This window comes from Mirounga angustirostris, unplaced genomic scaffold (genome assembly GCF_029215605.1).
Source record: "Mirounga angustirostris isolate CCGP_5_RB_7025 unplaced genomic scaffold, mMirAng1.0.hap1 SCAF_11, whole genome shotgun sequence".
Lineage (NCBI taxonomy): Eukaryota > Metazoa > Chordata > Mammalia > Carnivora > Phocidae > Mirounga > Mirounga angustirostris.
The window spans coordinates 122818088-122835082 of record NW_026991719.1 but is presented as its reverse complement, the minus strand read 5'-3'; the positions used below and the strand labels follow the sequence as shown (position 1 = coordinate 122835082).

Genomic DNA, 16995 nt, shown 5'->3' with positions numbered 1-16995 from the left:
CAGTGAACGCGTAGCCCCCGCCCCCACCCCAGCAACAGGCTATTTCCTGGTTGAGCTTAAAAATTCAATGACGTTCCTGTTTCAACCCACACATCTGTGTCACTGTCAGCGTCAGTGGCAGGAAAACAGACGAAGTCACCCTTTGCTAATGATTTCCTAACATGGAATTTCCTTGTATCTCCTCAAGCCTTTCTTCTTCTAAAGCCAAACTGTTTTTCCCCCTCTCAAACACATTGTACTGAAGGAAAACTGAAAATGGTCACAGCCGGAAGGGATGATTTCTAAGGAGATCTTATAAGGAAGAGCTGCAGATCTTTGGGATATTTTTAATGTGTGTGTGTTGGGGGGGGGGGAGCTGCTAGTTTTTCTAAAGCCAATAGGAACAAAACGGAGAGATTTCCTCCCAGGCATGTGGGAATATCTCAGCCCCTCTCCTGCCTCCTTCCTCCCAAGTTCCACTTTGAGCAACATTCTTTTACCGGTATTAAAGGAAACATACACACTGTCCCCTGGCATGGGGAGCATGGGGAGAGAGGCCAAGTCAGCACCCAGAGTAGGGGACAGGCGTGCAGAGAGCCACCAAAGCACAAAGCAATGTAGAAGCCCATCTCCTTTCTCCTCTGGAGAATATCCTATTTAATATGCAAACTGGTCATCAAGAGAAAAGAGAGATGTTACTTTAAGGCAAAGAAGCTGATTAGCTGCTCTGGCTGGCAGCAAACAGCTGGTCTGTCCGGCAGGTTCAAGGCCATTTCAGCTACTCTCTTATGGAGGCACCATATGTTCCATCTCGCACATCAGCAGCTTTATTTTCCAATGATCTTGCTCCAGAAGGGAAGCACAAAAGGGGGAGGAGAAGGTAGAACCCGCGGTTTACCCTTTGAGTACTTTCTTGTGGTTTTAGATGCAGTTGGGATGTGGGTGGGTGGGACGTTAAAGCTTCACCTTCGATTCCAAAAACCAGAGAACAAATGTTTGACTAACACCGTCGAATAACCTCCAGAGATGGGAGTGGAGTGGATTAGGGGAAAGATATGCAAAAGGTACAAATAATATGTCGCCCTGAGATTAAATGGGAAGGGGGACGGAGGCAGCGAGAGAGACCGGGAGGAATCTGACTTCGCTCTTTGGACCCCGCCCACTTCTCCTTATTTGTCAATTTTTCTTATTGTCAGTATTCCTTTTCCCAACAGAACAAACTTTACGAGAGACGCGGACAGCTTTGGGGGGTGGGGGAGGTGGGGGCGGAGGCGGGGCAGGCCGACAGGATGGCGAAAGGTTACTTCTAACAGGTTTAACACTCCTCAGTGCAAGTCCGCGTTCCCACAAGTTTGGGGGGGAAGGGCAGGTGTAGAGGATAGGGGCCCGCTGAATTCTCAATCCAACTAACGCCGGCAGCCCATGCGTCGTGGACACCCCCAGCTGTCCGGCGCTGGGTCCGTGCAGAGGCGACAGACCGACGCACGGTCTGGAGGTGTTTCCCCGTCCCCACTGCCCGCCAAGGCTGCACGAACCTCGGAGGTGGCGGTTCCGACTCCCTCCCTGCCTCCAAACAAAGGGGGACCGCGGAGCTTTTGAGCCCCGGTGTGTGCGGTGTCGGGGCAGGGGGGAGAGGGTGGCCGGCAGGAGGGCGCAGGAAGGAGTGAGGAGTGTAGCCGCAGGGTGGCGAAAGCCTCACAGACACTGCTGTCGTCTCAGCCACCCGCGGGCGCGACAGCGGCCCGGAGCCGGGAGGTGAGGGGCCCCGGCTGCAAAGCGAAACCGAGGAAAGGGCGCCCCCTATGCCCGCGCCCGGCGAGCGCAGCGGCGAGCCGCATCTGCCCTTCCCGCGGAGCGTGCTCGGCCTCTGGCCTCCGCGTCCTCCCGCTCGCCGCGCCGCCGGCCGGGCCGTCCCGGCCGCTGGAGCCCCGGGTGTCCGCCGCCGGCAGGCGGGGCGCGCGGTGGGCGCCAGGAGCCAGGGGCTCCCCACGCCTTCTGGGGTTCCTGGGGAAGGTCTCCGAAACACAACCCCCTCCCCCACCGCCTACACTTGCCCTGCGGTCCCGAGCGGCTCGAAGCCACTGGGAGGCAGCCGCCCCCGCCCCCTGCCTCTGCGTCCCTTTCCCCCTTCCCTCTCTCCAGCCTCCTGGGAAACAAAGGGGCTTTTTATAAAGCGGATTGTTGGCGGCTGCGGCGGCGGGGGTAGGAGGGAGTGGGGATCTATAAAGACAAGAAGAGGTGGGGTGGTTGGGCGGGGGGGAGAAGCTGCGCGGCCTCCGGGAGCCCCAAGCGGCCGGGCGGCCGGGAAGCCTCCGCGGGTGCGAGGCCCACCCCGCCCGGCCCGTGGGCACTCGGGCGGCGGCCCGCGCCTGCCAAGGGTTGGGCTGCGCCGCTGCGATGCTGCCTGCCGGCTCGCTGCAGCCCGGGAACCCGATCGCGCGGGGCCGGGGCGGTGGGGACCGCACGATTCCCGCGGGGGTCTCCCCTGGGAGACCCGGGCCCTCTTCCCCGCCAAGTCTTTCGAAATTGCTTGGGCTCAGGGAGACTTTGCGTCTTTGTTCCAGCGCGGCCGCCTCTCGTCCGCTCGGCTCGCTCGCCCTCACAGACAATGTCCCGGCGCCGGCCTCGGTCGGCTACCCGCAAAGGACACGTTCGCTGTGGGGACGGCACCCCGGGGGGAATCCTTCTGCTGCCAAACGACGACAAGCCACCCCAGCAAGCGGAGTCCCTTCTCTGCACGTCCCCCGGCCATCCTGTGCTCCCTCCCGCGCACACACTCACACCCACACTCGGGGTGCCCGGCTCAGCCGCACTGAGCTGCAGGAGCGCGGTAGGGCTAAGCCCCCGGCCGAGGTGCGTCAGTTTGCTCAGGCTCCGACGACTTCAGGGCAGTTTTCTGGCAGGCTAATCCTATTAGTGTCTGCTCAGTCCGCATTTAATCACGGATCAAAATCAGACGGTCCGGCCAGTTTTCCAAGTGGCTTCGGACACACTGCATCGGGACAGAGCCTAGCCGAGCCAACTGGCCCAGAAAAGTATTTGGCGGCGCTCCGGGGGGCTTCCCGCCCGCCCTTGCCGGCGCCGGGCGCCGGGCTCTGCCGCCGCTCCGAGGCCTGGGAGCTCCGAGCGCGGGGGCGCCGGGGAGCTCCGGGCAGGAGCCCAGTCGGGGCTGCCTCGAGCCGCCAGCTCTGCTCGGGGCTGCTCTCCAGAGGAGGATTTGGCAGGGGAGGGAGCGCCAGGCAGCGGGCTCGGCGCACGCACACTCCACACTCCCGCTCAGTGGCGGCAAACCGGGTTGGGGTGTGTGTGGGGGGGGGGGTGGAATCCTGTGCCCAGCGCCCACTGTCGACTGGCCCAGGCTCAGGGAGCTGGCATGCGATGGGAGCGTCGCCGGTGGCATCCGGGCCGCCAGCGGCCCGGGGGGCGCCGGAACGGACTGGGAGCCTTCCGGGGAGCCCGGCAGGGCCAGAGAAGCCCGTGTGGCTCGCGCCCCTCTGCCTTCCGCACACACCCCCCCGCCCCCGGTGCTTAACTGCCCCCGCCCGATTCCAGACACCGATGGGCGCCGGGGAGCAGGCAGAGGCCGAAGTCCCAGGCGATGGGAGCTGCGCTCAGGCCGGCCCGGCCAGTTCGAGAGGGGAGCCGGCCGCGCGTAGCGCCAGGTGGGCCGTGTGCTCGGAGCAAACTTTGGGGTCCCCCAGCTCCTCCGTGACAGGAACCACAAGTAGGGGCCACAAGTGCCCCCCGGAGCCCCCAGAGCAGCCGGACCCCCCGCTCCCGCCCTCAGTCTTACCGTGCTGCGGAGCTCCCTCGGCGGCGGCGGGGGCAGTGCCCGAGGGGCGGGCGGCCGCCGGCGCAGGCAGCCTGGCCTCGGGCACCCGCCGAGTGGCCCGGCCCGGTTGCAGATCACCCCCTGGCTAGCGGCCGGTGCCCCCGCGCCCGCCCGCCGCCGGCTGCTTCAGCTCGCGGCCAAGTTCATGCCGGCGGCGCTGCAGCGGCGGCCTCAATCTGCTCGCTCCATTCCCACCGCCCGGCTCCGCGCCGCGCGCCCGGAAGGTGGAGTTTCGGGGGTTTAAGTTACTGATAGGCATTTCTCACTGCTGTGTCACTCGGGGAGGAGGAGACACGCACGCCGCACACTCACACACCCTCACACTCACGGCGACGAGCGGCTCCGGCCTTAAAGGGGAAGCCGCGCTGCCCCGCCCGCGACCCCGCCAGCGCTGAGCCCCGAAACGCCGAGTTTCCCTGCCGCATGGGGCCGGGGGCAGCGGAAGCGCGGCGGCCGCCCAAGGGGCCTCCCCGGCCCTCCTGCCACTCTTTGAAAGGGAAAACGGCCGCAGGATGGCTTCGCTGCGGTCGCCTCGTTTCTCCAGTGCACTCGATCCAGGGCAGCTGGGGAGTGCGGGAGGGAAGGAAGGGCCACGGCCGCACTTACCTCGGTGGCTCCGCGCTCAGCTGGAGGCGGTCGGTGCTCTCAGTGGCAGGTGGCCCGTCTAGACGGTGCGCTGATGGGGAGGAGCGACAGCGGGGTGACCGAGGGCCCCCGGGCACGAGCGGATGGAGCTCGCCCGAGGGCAGCAGGCGGAGCCCCGCGCGCTTGGGAAACCCGCACACGGCAGGTAGCCTTCCCGCGTTCTGGGCAGAGCTGGCTGGTGAGCCGTGCGCGCCCCTGACAGACGGAGAGCGAGCGGGGAAAGCGGGAGAGCCAGCACTCACTAGCGACAGGGCGAGACAGCGTGCGACACTGGCAGAGACCGAGAGGGACAGAGGGAAAGACGGAAACCGAGAGGGGCACAGGCAGACCGAGAGAAAACGACGGAACGACGACGATATAGTGCTAGAGGGACACCAGGGGGGAGAGAGAGAGAGAGAGAGAGAGAGGGAGGGGGGAGAGAGAGCGAGAGCAGATCCCTGGAAGACACCAGAGCGTCACAGGGACCAGAGTCTCACCGTAAAGTAGCCTGTCCAATCCCTCCCTCTCCCACACACACACCCCTTTCCCATTCTGAGCGGAGACTGACCCCAGAGCTGGCGGCCAGACCCCCTCCCCCCTCGCCCTGGGAGGGCGCTCACCTTCAGGGGTGGCTGCTGGGTGGGTAGCGCCCGTCCCACTGGCGTCGCGTCGGCTAGCTGGCTCCCGCCCGGACAGCCAAGCCGACCTGCTGTGACGGCGGTGGGGACCAGAGCTCTCAGGTGGTGGCTACTGAACTGCAACCCCCGCCACCAGCCCCCGCGCCTCGCCTCGCATCCTCCTTTCCCCTCTCCCGTCCCCCGCCCTCTCCCTCATCCCCTCCTCCACTGCCCGCCCCCACCCCCGCCTCCGCGCAGACCCTGTCTGTGCTGCCCGCCGGTATGCTCAGCCAGGAGCCCAGGCGCGCCAGCCCGTCTCCCTCCCCACTGGCCGGCGGCCGGCGAAGCCCCTTCCCGAGCTAGGCTGCACCGGCCCCCTCTCTGCAAGGGGTTATCCCGGGGCAGACACCTGCGGCTTCTGTAGGAACATGAGTTGCTTGTGAACCGCCCAGCGGGTCAGAGCGCGCTATCCGCCCTCTGCCCCGGCGCGGAGGCCAGCGGCTCCCCTCCCCCGCTACCCGGGGGGACTGGCCCACGCCCCTTCTCCAGGGTCCCCGGCCGGGGTGCGTCTCCTAACCTGGACTTCCTGGGTGGTAGCAGCGCCGGGGGCTGAGCTCAGCGCACGGACGCCGCGTCCGGTCCGACAGCAGCAGCGCCCGCGAAAGCCCCAGAGCCCAATCACAGCTCCTGCCCGCACCTCTGAGTCGCGACCTGTCTCCACCACATCTGGTCGCGCTCGGTCGAGCCGCGGGCCAGGAATAAAGGGGTGGGCCCGCCGCCCACTCGGCCCCTCCTTCTCTCTGCGCCCACGCCCTCAGCCCGCGGAAAGCGCTGGGGCCCCCTGTGAGAACCAACCAAAGTCCCTTCGTGGGCTACGTAGGCGAGACGGAGGTGGGCGCTTGCCTCCCAGCGTTTCCCAAAGTTCCCAGGCTGAGGAGGGGCGTCCCTGCCTTACCGCGAGGCACAGGTGTCGGACCCCTTCTCCGCAGCCCCGGTGCGCCCGGGCGAGCGTGGCCGGATGCGGGTGCAAGGCTCAGCCAGGCTGTTGGATAGGAATCCACCTCCCGCGGAGGCTGCTCTGGAAAGGGCCAGCGGCCTGGAGAAGTTATTGCTCTCTGGCGATGGAACTGATCGCAGTCCCTACCTTCACCCCTGACAAGGCTGCAGTGGGGTCCTGGCCCCTGGCCTGTCCCTTCCTGCAAGGAGGGGGAGTCATCCGAGAGCCACCATGACCCCGTCAGCAAGAGAGAACTCACGAGTGTCTTGAAGACATTCGGATCAAACACAGCGGACCAGGGGATAAGGGAGTCTATCACAGAGCACTGCAGAGTGCTTTTAAAGATTTTATTTATTTATTTATTTGAGAGAGAGAGAGAATGAGAGACAGAGAGCATGAGAGGGAGGAGGGTCAGAGGGAGAAGCAGACTCCCTGCCGAGCAGGGAGCCCGATGCGGGACTCGATCCCGGGACTCCAGGATCATGACCTGAGCCGAAGGCAGTCGCTCAACCAACTGAGCCACCCAGGCGTCCTGCAGAGTGCTTTTAAAATCTGATCCTCCTCCTCAAAGTGCACTGGTCCAGGAGGCGGAAGATGGGGTCGTGTCCCCAGACCCTTCCACTCTGCCCTCATGTCACTTCCCCTCTGCTTCCCCAGTGGGGTGGGTGATGTCCACGCGCCCAAGTGTCCTGGGAGCCTGTGAGGCGACAGCTGCACCTGTGTCACTGCCACCTGGATGGCCACTAGGCATCTCAAACTGCGCATGGCCCGAGCTGAGCTACTGGCCATCCCCAAACCAACTTCTCCTGACGTCTGCCACCTCAGTTCATGACAGCTCCATCATTCAAGTTGCCCCAGCTGGGTTCCCTGCAGTCTTCCTTGATTCTCTTACGCTCACCCCACATCCAGAGGAGCGGACAATTCTGTTTCCATCTTGAAGGTGCATCCACAATCCCAACCTTCTCTCCTTCTCCACTACTACCCTTGGGCCCTGCCACCAGCGTCTCCCACCTGGGTCACTCCAGTAGTCACCTAACAGGTGGCTCTGTTTCCTCCCCCCCCCCCCCCGCCCCAGTCACCTCCTCCCCAAATCCGGGTCCAGTCCCTAACGTCTGTGCACCTGCATTAGCTCCCCCTTTCACCTGGTAAAAGGGAATTGCCTTCTAGAAAGTCCTGCACGACGTGCCCCCCACCCCAGTCTGGATAGTATCATCTTCCCTCTTGCCCTCCCTCACTCTGCTAGTGAGCTCCAGGCTTCCCCACTCTTCCCCAACACACCAGGTACATCCCTTCTTAGGGCCTTAGCACCGGCCGTTCCTGCTACTGGAACGCATTTTCCCAGAAATCTATGGCGCTGGCTCGCTCCTTTCCTTTAACGTGGACACAAATGTCACCTGGCCTCCCTATGTAACATTTCAAAACCCCACACCCATCTGTGGCACTTCCTCTGGCCTTCCCTGCTTTGTTCTCTCTTTAGCACTTACCACCAGCTGAACTCTATAGGTTAGAATCCTGGGAGGGCTACTCCAGGGCCCGTTTTACTCTCTGCTGTCTTCCCGGCTCCTAGCACAGTGCCTGGCAGGGAGTATCTGCTCAATGAACGTTAGTTGGATTCTGTTTTCCCAGAACTTTTCAGGAAACTCTGGGGGCCGCGGAACTGGACACACCACTGGGAAAGGGGTGCATAGCTGTGGTACATTTTAAGGAGTTTCATGACCTGAGCAAAGGTTAAGAAGGTTGGAGGTGAGGCCAAGAGCTTTGTGTTAGCGCCATGAAACCAGCCTCAGGTCACGTCACCGAGGGGCACTGTGATCCAGATGTGCTGTGGTTCTTTCAGTTACTGTCGGAAACAGAGTGTCCATTATGATTGTCACCTTGGGTATCCTGAGGTTGACGGAGACATGGGAGAAGCAGCCCGAGACAGAGGCTGGGTGAGGGCTTTCTCTCACCGAAGAGACTCGCTCTGAGACCTTTTTGTCACCCAAAATGCAGACCAAGTCTGGAGCTGACAGCTCCCTGCATTTACCTAGGCTTACTCTGTGTTTCATCTGCATGAGTCCAGGTACACAATGAGGTGTGAGCCATCATCAGCTCCATGTTCTAGATGAGGAAACGGGAGGCTCAGAGAGGTGAAGGGACATGTCCAAGGTCACACAGCTTGAGAGTTGCAGAGCAGAAAACAACTGGGCCTCAAAGCTCAGGTTGCTTCTCCCTGCCATGTGGCCATTCACATTTAATGCGTACAGTCCTGGCTCCAGGCGAGGAAAGGAATCCCGCAGGGCTCTCAAGGGGCTGCTCTTCCCCCCGGGGGAATCTTCTGGCCTTGCTGCTGAGAGGCTGTCAGGAGACTGGCATAGCTTGGGCTATGAGGGTCCAGGGGCATCATGCCAAGGCTGATGTGGGCCCTGCCTTTGGTCTGACCCAAGCCTGGAGCTCAAGGGGTATGAAAGCAATCAGTGGCCATCTGTCATTCATTGCCCTATTCCTATGAACACACGCTAAGTTTTCCCAAGTTCTTGTGACAAATGCTGGGGGCTTAACTGGGCAGCCTCTAGAATTTAGAAAACAAGCATGCTGACTGCAGATAAGAAACACACATCCATTTGCTCTGTTCTTCATTACTCCCCTGCTCCACAGCATCCTGTGGCTCCCTACTGCTGGTGGCCCTGAATCCCAGCTCCTCAGCCTGGCATTCAATGCCCTCTATTGGTGGGCCCCGGCCTCCAGTTCAAGATCCATCACCTGTTGCTTTCACACATGCCGCTGGGCCTCCTGCCTGGCTGGACTGTTCATTGGACACCAAACAATTCCTAGTTCTTCCCACCTCGGCACCTTGGCCCATGCATCCCCCACCTAGAATTCAAAATCCCACCCTTGGCCATCCATAGCCCTGTCTGATCTCTATGATTCTGTAGGCCCTTGCCCTCGGCTCCTCCCATTTCATTGTTTTACCAGAGACTTTGGGGATTTCCCCAAAGCCTCTCTGATGAACTCATGGCTAGAGGGGGTTCAGGGTGCCCTCTGGATGAGAGAATCCAGGTCCAGAGGGGAGAAGAGAGGTAATGGATATGGCATCTCCCCCCCACCAGCCCCCCACCATAGAGGTTGTTGGCTGTGCCCACCTGGAGGTCACCCCTTCCCCCTGCTCCCCCGCCTCTCCCCTGGCTCCCAGCCCCCTGTGGCCACACTCCCCACTGCCCACTCAGAGGCCATGCCCCCAAGCCCAGGCTCTGAGTTCTAGGCTCCCGAAGCATTCACTCAGGGCTTGTGGACTCCTCCTCTGACACTCCTATCCCTTGTGACCACAGCAGACCGGAGACCACAACCGACGGGAACCGGGACAGGCAAATGCCCTCAGGGAGGCCCACAGTGGTGATGGACATGTGCAGAGGAAGAGCAAGTTGATCCGGGAGGCTGGAGGCACGGGTGTAGATGCAGCCCCAGCTGTCTGCTTAGAAAAATGGGGGTCACGGTAGTAGTACCCTTGGTAGGGTGGCTGGCCTGTAGGTCATTAGTTCTCAGAGAGGAAGCTACCCTTATGATTATTGTCCCCACACCCCCAAAGACGGGAGGCAGGTGTTGAATCTAAGATGACACCCAGTAGGATGAAAGCTCAGGCCCCGGCCACAGGTCCCAACACCATATGATATTGGGCAAACTGGGAGCATTTTGATATGCCTGGCACAAGGTGAGTCTCTGCCAGGTAGGAAGCCAGATTGGGGCACTTGCAGAGGACAGGTGGGGTCAAGGAGAGCCACTGGGAAATGAGGTGAACTATTTCTCCTCACCGTGTTCTTAAACAATTTTAATTTTTTTCAGGGACGTCGGTGGTGGTAAGCATTTTTTTTTAAATCTCAGTGGAAACAAATGGGAAATTGTTAAATCATTGATTGTAATTTCCTGGCAACTTCACTGATTAAAAAAATAGGAACCTTTAAGAAAAAAGGCCCTCATTAGCAAGCGAGCAGTTAATTAAGGGGCGGTAGAATGGCTTGCATCGATTTTACTGTGAAACCAGAAAACTGTGGCTACAAGTCAATTCCCCCCTCCCAGCTCCTTGCTTACCGCGAATACCACTTCCAGAATGCCATAGGTGATACCATCAAAGCACAGATGAGGACAGGCAATGGTTATTGAAACAGAAATGGATAAATAATGTAGGGACTTAACGTAAATCCAGATGGCTGCAGGTTTCCTCTTGCACCATACATACGGCCGAAAGACATTGTCAAATCTTTTGTATAGAAAAAAGTATGCAGCTGGCTTGCTAATTATTACTCTCTATGCAATGACATTTTTTACAACGGCACAGGCACGACTCAGGCCCCACATGGGAAGAGACTCCATCCCCTGTTCTAGGACCCTTCGGACCATCTGCAATTTTGTCATGAAAAAAAAAATGCACATCTGCAATTTTGTCATGAAAAAAAAAAAAAAAACGCACACATACAACAAAACCCTGGCTCCCGCTGTTCTGGGTTTGGAAAACACAATCATGTTAACAATAAAATCAGCTAAAGCTTGGGGCACACCTACTATGCACCAGGCCCTACACTCCGTGAAGCCCTATAAAAACTAATTTCAGAGCTGAGCAAACAGGCTCAGAGAGGCTCAGCACCTCGTCTGAGATCACACCGTTACTCACTGGTAGAACCAAGATCTGAGCGTCCTGGGCAGTCTGGGGCTCAGCAGCCTCCACAGAATCCTGTTAAGATAAAGTTCACCGGGGAGGAGGGAGGGAACCTGTGCTTCCCCGGCTGACTAGCTCCGTGCCTGGCCTTGCACTGGCTCATAAGAAAGGATTGCTACGTTTTCAGAAATGTTGTGAACTGTCGATGACTCATTGATAGCTTGGACTTGGCCGTGGCAGGAGCACCTACATGGCAGAAATGGGCAAATGCTGCAAATCGGGGCTGGTTGTGAAAGAGTTACCAATAGACCGTTGCATGCACGTGCTACAGCTGGACTGCCTGGTTCAAATCCGGCTCCCCCCACCACCACCACCACTTAGCTTGTGGCCTGGGGCGAGTTTTCTAGCCTGCAAAATGGACATAGCAATAATGCCCACCTCATCGGGTTGTTGCAAGTATTGAATATAATATTCCCTATGAAGCACTAGCCTAGTACAAGTGATCAGCCAGTGTTAGCTGTAAAAAGTAGTGTGCCCACAGCTAATTATTATTACTATTATTACTAGTATTATATCGGGCAGCTATCTACTTTCATCTAGAGCCATGTCATTTAGAGTCATCAAGCAACATGTCCTAACTAGTCTCTCTGCCTCCTGTCTTGCCCCATCCAATGCATCTTCCTCACAGCTGCTCGGGGAAATTTCTAGAATACAGAGCTTACCTCATTCTTCCCCTGCTTAAAATATATCCATGGCTCCCTATTACCCTCTGGGAAAAGTCTCTGCTCTAAAATACTAAAATTCCTTAGCCTGCTCAGGTTACCATAACAAAGGACCGGAAGCTGGGGGGCCTCAACAACAGATATGTACTGTCTCCCACTTCTGGAAGCCGAAGTCTGAGATCCCCGGGGTCAGTAAGACTGGTTCCTTCGGAGGGCTATGAGGGAAGGGTGTCTTCCGGGCCTCTCTCCTTGGTTTGTAGGTGGCTGTCTGCTCCCTGTGTCTCTTCACGTTGTCTTCTTTCAAAACATGCCTCTGTGTCCAAATTCCCCCCATTTTATAAGGACACCAGTGTTATCAGATTAGGGTCCCACCTTTCACCAGTGTCATCACACCTGAACTTAATTAATGACATCTGCCATGATCCTAGTTCCAAATAAGGTCCCATTCTGAGGTGCTGGTGGTTAGGACGTCAACATACAAATTTGGGGTGCGGGGACCCAATTCAACCCATCACGGTCTGCCCTTTGGCCCCCCAAAATTTCATGTGCTTTTTTTCAATATGCAAAATACATTCAACATCCCATCCCAACCTCCCCCAAAGCCTTAACCCATTCCAGCACTAACTCTCAGTTCAAAGGCTCATCCAAATGTCATCAAAATCAGATATGGGTGAGACTCGGGATATAATTCATCCTGGGCCAAAATTCCCCACCATTTGTGAGCTGGAGGAGCCAGGTAACAAATTGTCTGCTTCCAAAATGTAATGATGGCCATAATGGCTGTTTTTATGTGTCAACTCGACTGGGTTCAGAAATGCTCAGCTAGCTGGTAAAAAGCCTCATTGGTGGGTGTGTCTGTGAGGAGGTTCATGCAAGAATCAATAGCTTGAGTAAAGAGAACCACCTTCTCCAATGTGGGCAAACACCATCCAATCTGTTGGGAACCCAGATGGAATCAAAAGGCAAAGGAAGGGCGAATTCCCTTCTCCTCTTGAGCTGGGGCACCCATCTTTTCCTGCCCTGAGGCTTTGGAGCTCCTTGTTCTTGGACCTTCAGACCCCCAGAGTTACACCAGTGGCCCTCTGGTTCTCAGGCCTTTGCACTCAAGACTGAATTACACCACTGCCTTTCCCGGGTCTTCACCTTGCAGACAGTAGATCGTGGGACTTCTCGGCCTCTGTTAGTGTGAGCCAACTCCCACATAAATCTCCTCTCTATCAATAGATATTGATCGATATCAATATCCTGTTGCTCTGTTTCTCTGGAGAACCCCGACTAACACAGTGGGCCAGGCACAGGGTAGACATTCCCATTCCAAAAGGGAGAAATCAGGAGGAAGAAAGGGATCACGGATCCCGAGAAAGTCTGAATTAGCAGGGCAGATTCCATTCGATTTTAATGCTTGAGAATAATCCTCTGGCTCAATGGTCTGTCCTCCGGGTGTGCCCCCCAGCCACCTCAAAGACGACGCATGTGATGGACACAGCAAACAACTGGTTGCTGCAAAACACATTGTCCTTTCACACCTCCATGCTGTGCACATGGCGTTCCCTGCAGCGGCCGAGAACCCTCCTTTCCCAGCTGACTTGGGGCACTCCTCTGCAGCCACCAGGCCTCTGCTGAAGCCTTAGTTCTCTTCTGTGCAGCCTTGTCGACCCCCCTCCTCCCCGAGGCCCAGAAGAAGGGCTGTCCCTTTACAAAAAGCGCCGCCGGTGGCTGAGTCGTATCTAGTGCCGTCTTGGCCGCCCTGGCCTGTGACTGTGGATCCATCTGTCTCTGCCGTAGACTAAGTACGGCTTGTTTTCAGGCACCAGCTCTGGTTTATCATGTCTTCCCAGAGCAGGGGCGGGCACAGAGCTGGTGTGCAAATTACAAATGCCTGCGTGGCTGAGTGATTGATTGCACAAAGGAGCCTTTTCCGAACACCTACTGTGTGCAGAGTGCTGGACTTGGGCTGTACACTCTTGGCGGGGCAGGGGCGGGGGGCAAAGACAAATCATCTCACGCTCATTAGCGACAACAGATGTACCTTACTTGAGAGACAGAAGGGCCCTTGGCAGCAGGTGCTGATACCTGACACGTACTGACTCATTGGACCCTCACACTGATCCTGTGAGAGATTAGATAGTGGAGTATAAACGCAAGCAACCAGGAGTCAGCCTGATTGCAACCCAGGCTCTGCCACTCACCAGCTGTGTGACTTTGGGCAGCTCGCTTACTCTCTCTGTGCCTCTATTTCTTCATCTGTAAACTGGGACTAATTGGGGTACCTACCTCGCACGGTTGGAGTGAGGATTTAGTGAGTTAATATCTATCGGATATTAGCTGTTGTTCGTGTAGAGCCAGTGTCTACCGGCTGCTTCTGCAAAGCCCAGTGACAGGCCTGCGCCAGCAAGTCCCAAGGAGCCCTCCAGCTCTCGGGTACAGGACATCGGTCCTATATACCAAATGACTTTAGTGCAACCAATAGGCAACATAGACAAATCAATGTGGGGAGGGGGCAGTCCCCTAAAGAGCCACTGATGCCAGGTATTTGGGGGGGCATCTCCTTCAAGTGATAAGAGGCTGACCTGGGAGGCAAAAGCGGGGTGGGGGGGACTTGGCTCAGTCTTGCAACTGGCCCAGCATGGGGCCCGGGGCAAGCTCCTTTCCCTCTCTGGGCTTTAGTGTCTGGCTCTTGCCTGGGCTTGGACCTCCCACCGGCAGCATTTTCCGGGAAGCGCCCCCCACCCAGGCCCCACCTCACCTGCCCTGGTGACAGAGAGGCCAGTCCTGGGCTGCAGGTGGCCATTGGCTGTGTCGGAGCTGATGCTGCCACCGACCCGCCTTCTGGCCGAAGAGCACGTCTGCCAGCACGGAAGCCCTGTTGTCTTGAGGAATGAGCATGGATGGCATCTGGTACAACTGAGTAATGAAACCAAAGGGCCAGGAAGTGGCTTGCCACTCTTCCCTTGGAGCTGGGCCATTCGTCTCCTCGGCCCTTTCTCCTGAGCACAGAGGCAAGTGAGGCCGAGAAGATGTCTTGCTCCCCAAGTGCCTTCTCCCTTGGCGCCTCATTCCTCCCACAGTGTCTCAAGACCTACGATGCGGAACAGTCTTCTTGCCCCTGAGACGCTGCCCAGGGTACTTCCAAGGTGGCACTATATAGGGAATTACGGTACTGGGAATTTGCCAGGAGGAAGAGTGTGCGCTTTCCATGGGACTGAAATGTCCCTGCTGTTCAGAGAAAGGAGATTCAGAGAAGAAGGCAACATCGGTGCTTTTGCAGCAGCCAAATTTCCATCTTACTGCTGTGTGCCGGCAGCGTGATGCCCAGAGCCAGATAGTACGGGCTGGAGTCAGGTTGCATCGGCGGCAAAACCACCAGCTTTCGTAAGCAAATGCTCAGACCTGGTGGCAGATGCCCAACTGGCTAGGAGGGCCATGGTGCCCCACTTTAGAGCGTTTGCCTAAGCAAGCTAGACATGGTACCACCCTGACCCTCACAAACAGGTATCTAGAAACATCCTACAGGTGGCCGTGTAGGAGTGAGCTTCCTCCCCATCCTGCGCCCTTCACTAACCCCGTCCCACAGAAACCCTCCTTCCCAAGATGCATCATCGTCCATTCCAGAATCCTGGCCCTGTCCGTGAAGCCACAGCTGCGCACTGGCCCCTTGCTCCTGAAGTGCACCACCTCCCGCGCACCACCCGCCATGCTTCTCCATGGGCTCAGGAACCCTGGGGGGAGCCAGGGCAGAAGCCCCCAGAAACTTCCGTAGCCCTCAAAAAGCTGTAGCCACGAGGGACTATGTTTCTCTATAGTTGGATGAACAGCAAGCGGAGAACATTTCCCGCCCCTGTCGGAGGCCAGAACTAGCTGTCCCCTGCCAAACTCCATGCCACCTCCTCTTGCTCTCCACTCAGGCTTGTTCCTGCTAATGAAATGGCCATTTCGCCAGTGTAACATTACTTAGCGATTTATTAGTGATTATTGATTTTCAGTTGTGGTTTCCTGGGACTGTGCGATGGTACAAATCGAAGGCATCCTGCCTGTGGCTGTCCATCTAGTTGCTTGAGGCCATGGGCTCAGATGCAAGCAGCTTATCCCTCGCCAAAAGCACCCAGAGATGCAAGCAGCTCGTCTTTCACCAAAGGCACCCAGAGAGGCAGCCAGTGCTGCTTCCTAATGCTCAGTTCCCACTCACTGTCTCCTGAAGAACGCTCCATCTCACTTCCTCCAAGGCCCCAGCTACAGACGGAAGCAGACAGGACTTTAAGTGGATGGTTTTGTGATTTTTTTTCATGGCCCCGACTGGATCCTGTTCCCCCTTCCCAGAACCCAACACTGCCCCCTTGTTCCTCAGAGGTCTCCCTCTTAAAGGATTCCTCCTTCTTTGGAATGGTCCGTTGTCCTTCAGTTGGGGAAATGGTGGCCTCCATCCCCTGGCAGAAAGGAAGCAGATGCCTCCGGGCCAGTAGTCTCTGTTGCCTGTGGCCTTGGTCCTTCCTACCACCAGTCTTGATCCTGGAAAGAATCCTAAGCCAGGTAGCCCAGCTCCTTCCCTGACCTTGTCTGTGACTCCCAGCCCCAGCCTCCAGCCTGAGAAGGAGCAGGCACTCAACACTCTCTTCCAAGTGTCTCCTGAGTACCTTGTCCACTACCACACTGGTCCTGGAGGAAAGATCCGTAAAAACAATGCACAGAAAATAGCTTGCATGCCAGAAGAACTGCAGAGACTGGCTAAGATGTGCTGGTGAGAGCTGCGAGAATGTTCATGGGAGTTGGGTATTGAAGGTGCTGGACCCAGGGAGTCGACCAGGGAGAATTTAGTAACCTAGTAGCATTCACTTGTACCTAGGCATTCAGTGTTCAAAATCATTGGGAATCAGTGCTAATACTCTGTTGGGATGGCTCCTTGAAACTTGGACTTGACAATAGACTATAATAAATGAGATGGGGCTGCTATAACTTGGATGGTATAGTATTGAGGATGGAAGCATCATGTCCAAACGGTGTTAGAACAGATTTATTATGTGGCACCAGAAAACCTACCATTTGACTGTGTTCCTTGCATGGGGCAAAGAACATTTCCTTTACAGAGGCAATAGGGAAGAGGGGCACTAGCATAATTGAGAAGTTTGGTAGGTAGCTGTCCTCATCTCGGTTGAGTTTGAGGGTATGAGATGCCACCATGGAAGTGGGTTCCCTGATATCAGTAGATATGATGAGATTCTAAAGTGGCAGAGGCCAGGTGGCAACACTTAGCCATTATTGTAGTGGGGAGCAAGGTCAGAATAGCAACCAGGGTGCCATACCTGCAGGGATCTGTGTGATAACCAACAAACCCTTGTGTTCCTAGGACAGATAGATGGAGAGATAGCTGGGCTGTCCCTTGATTAGTATAATTAAAAAAATATCTAAACCTTATGAGCAGAGGGTACATGTTAGCCATCACAATGACAAATTCAGTTCCTTACCCAGTTTCCAGATCTACATCACTTCCCAAGCCCAGAGACCGGATGGAAGGGGAGACTGGTCTCCTTGTGGAAGAACCCTATAGTGTCACTACAGTTACATATGACAAACATTCTCCCAACCCGCCCCAAAGAGAA

At 57.0% G+C, this 16995-nt stretch overlaps 1 protein-coding gene across 1 annotated transcript in view; it reads right to left on the bottom strand.

The window, feature by feature from the left end:
* Positions 1-4654, bottom strand: part of MAMLD1 (mastermind like domain containing 1) — a 114049-nt gene extending 109395 nt beyond the window's left edge. Inside the window, 1 exon segment of the mRNA XM_064574669.1 lies at positions 4418-4654. The gene's annotated coding sequence lies outside the window, so the exon portion shown is untranslated.
* Positions 4655-16995: the final 12341 nt, after the last annotated feature.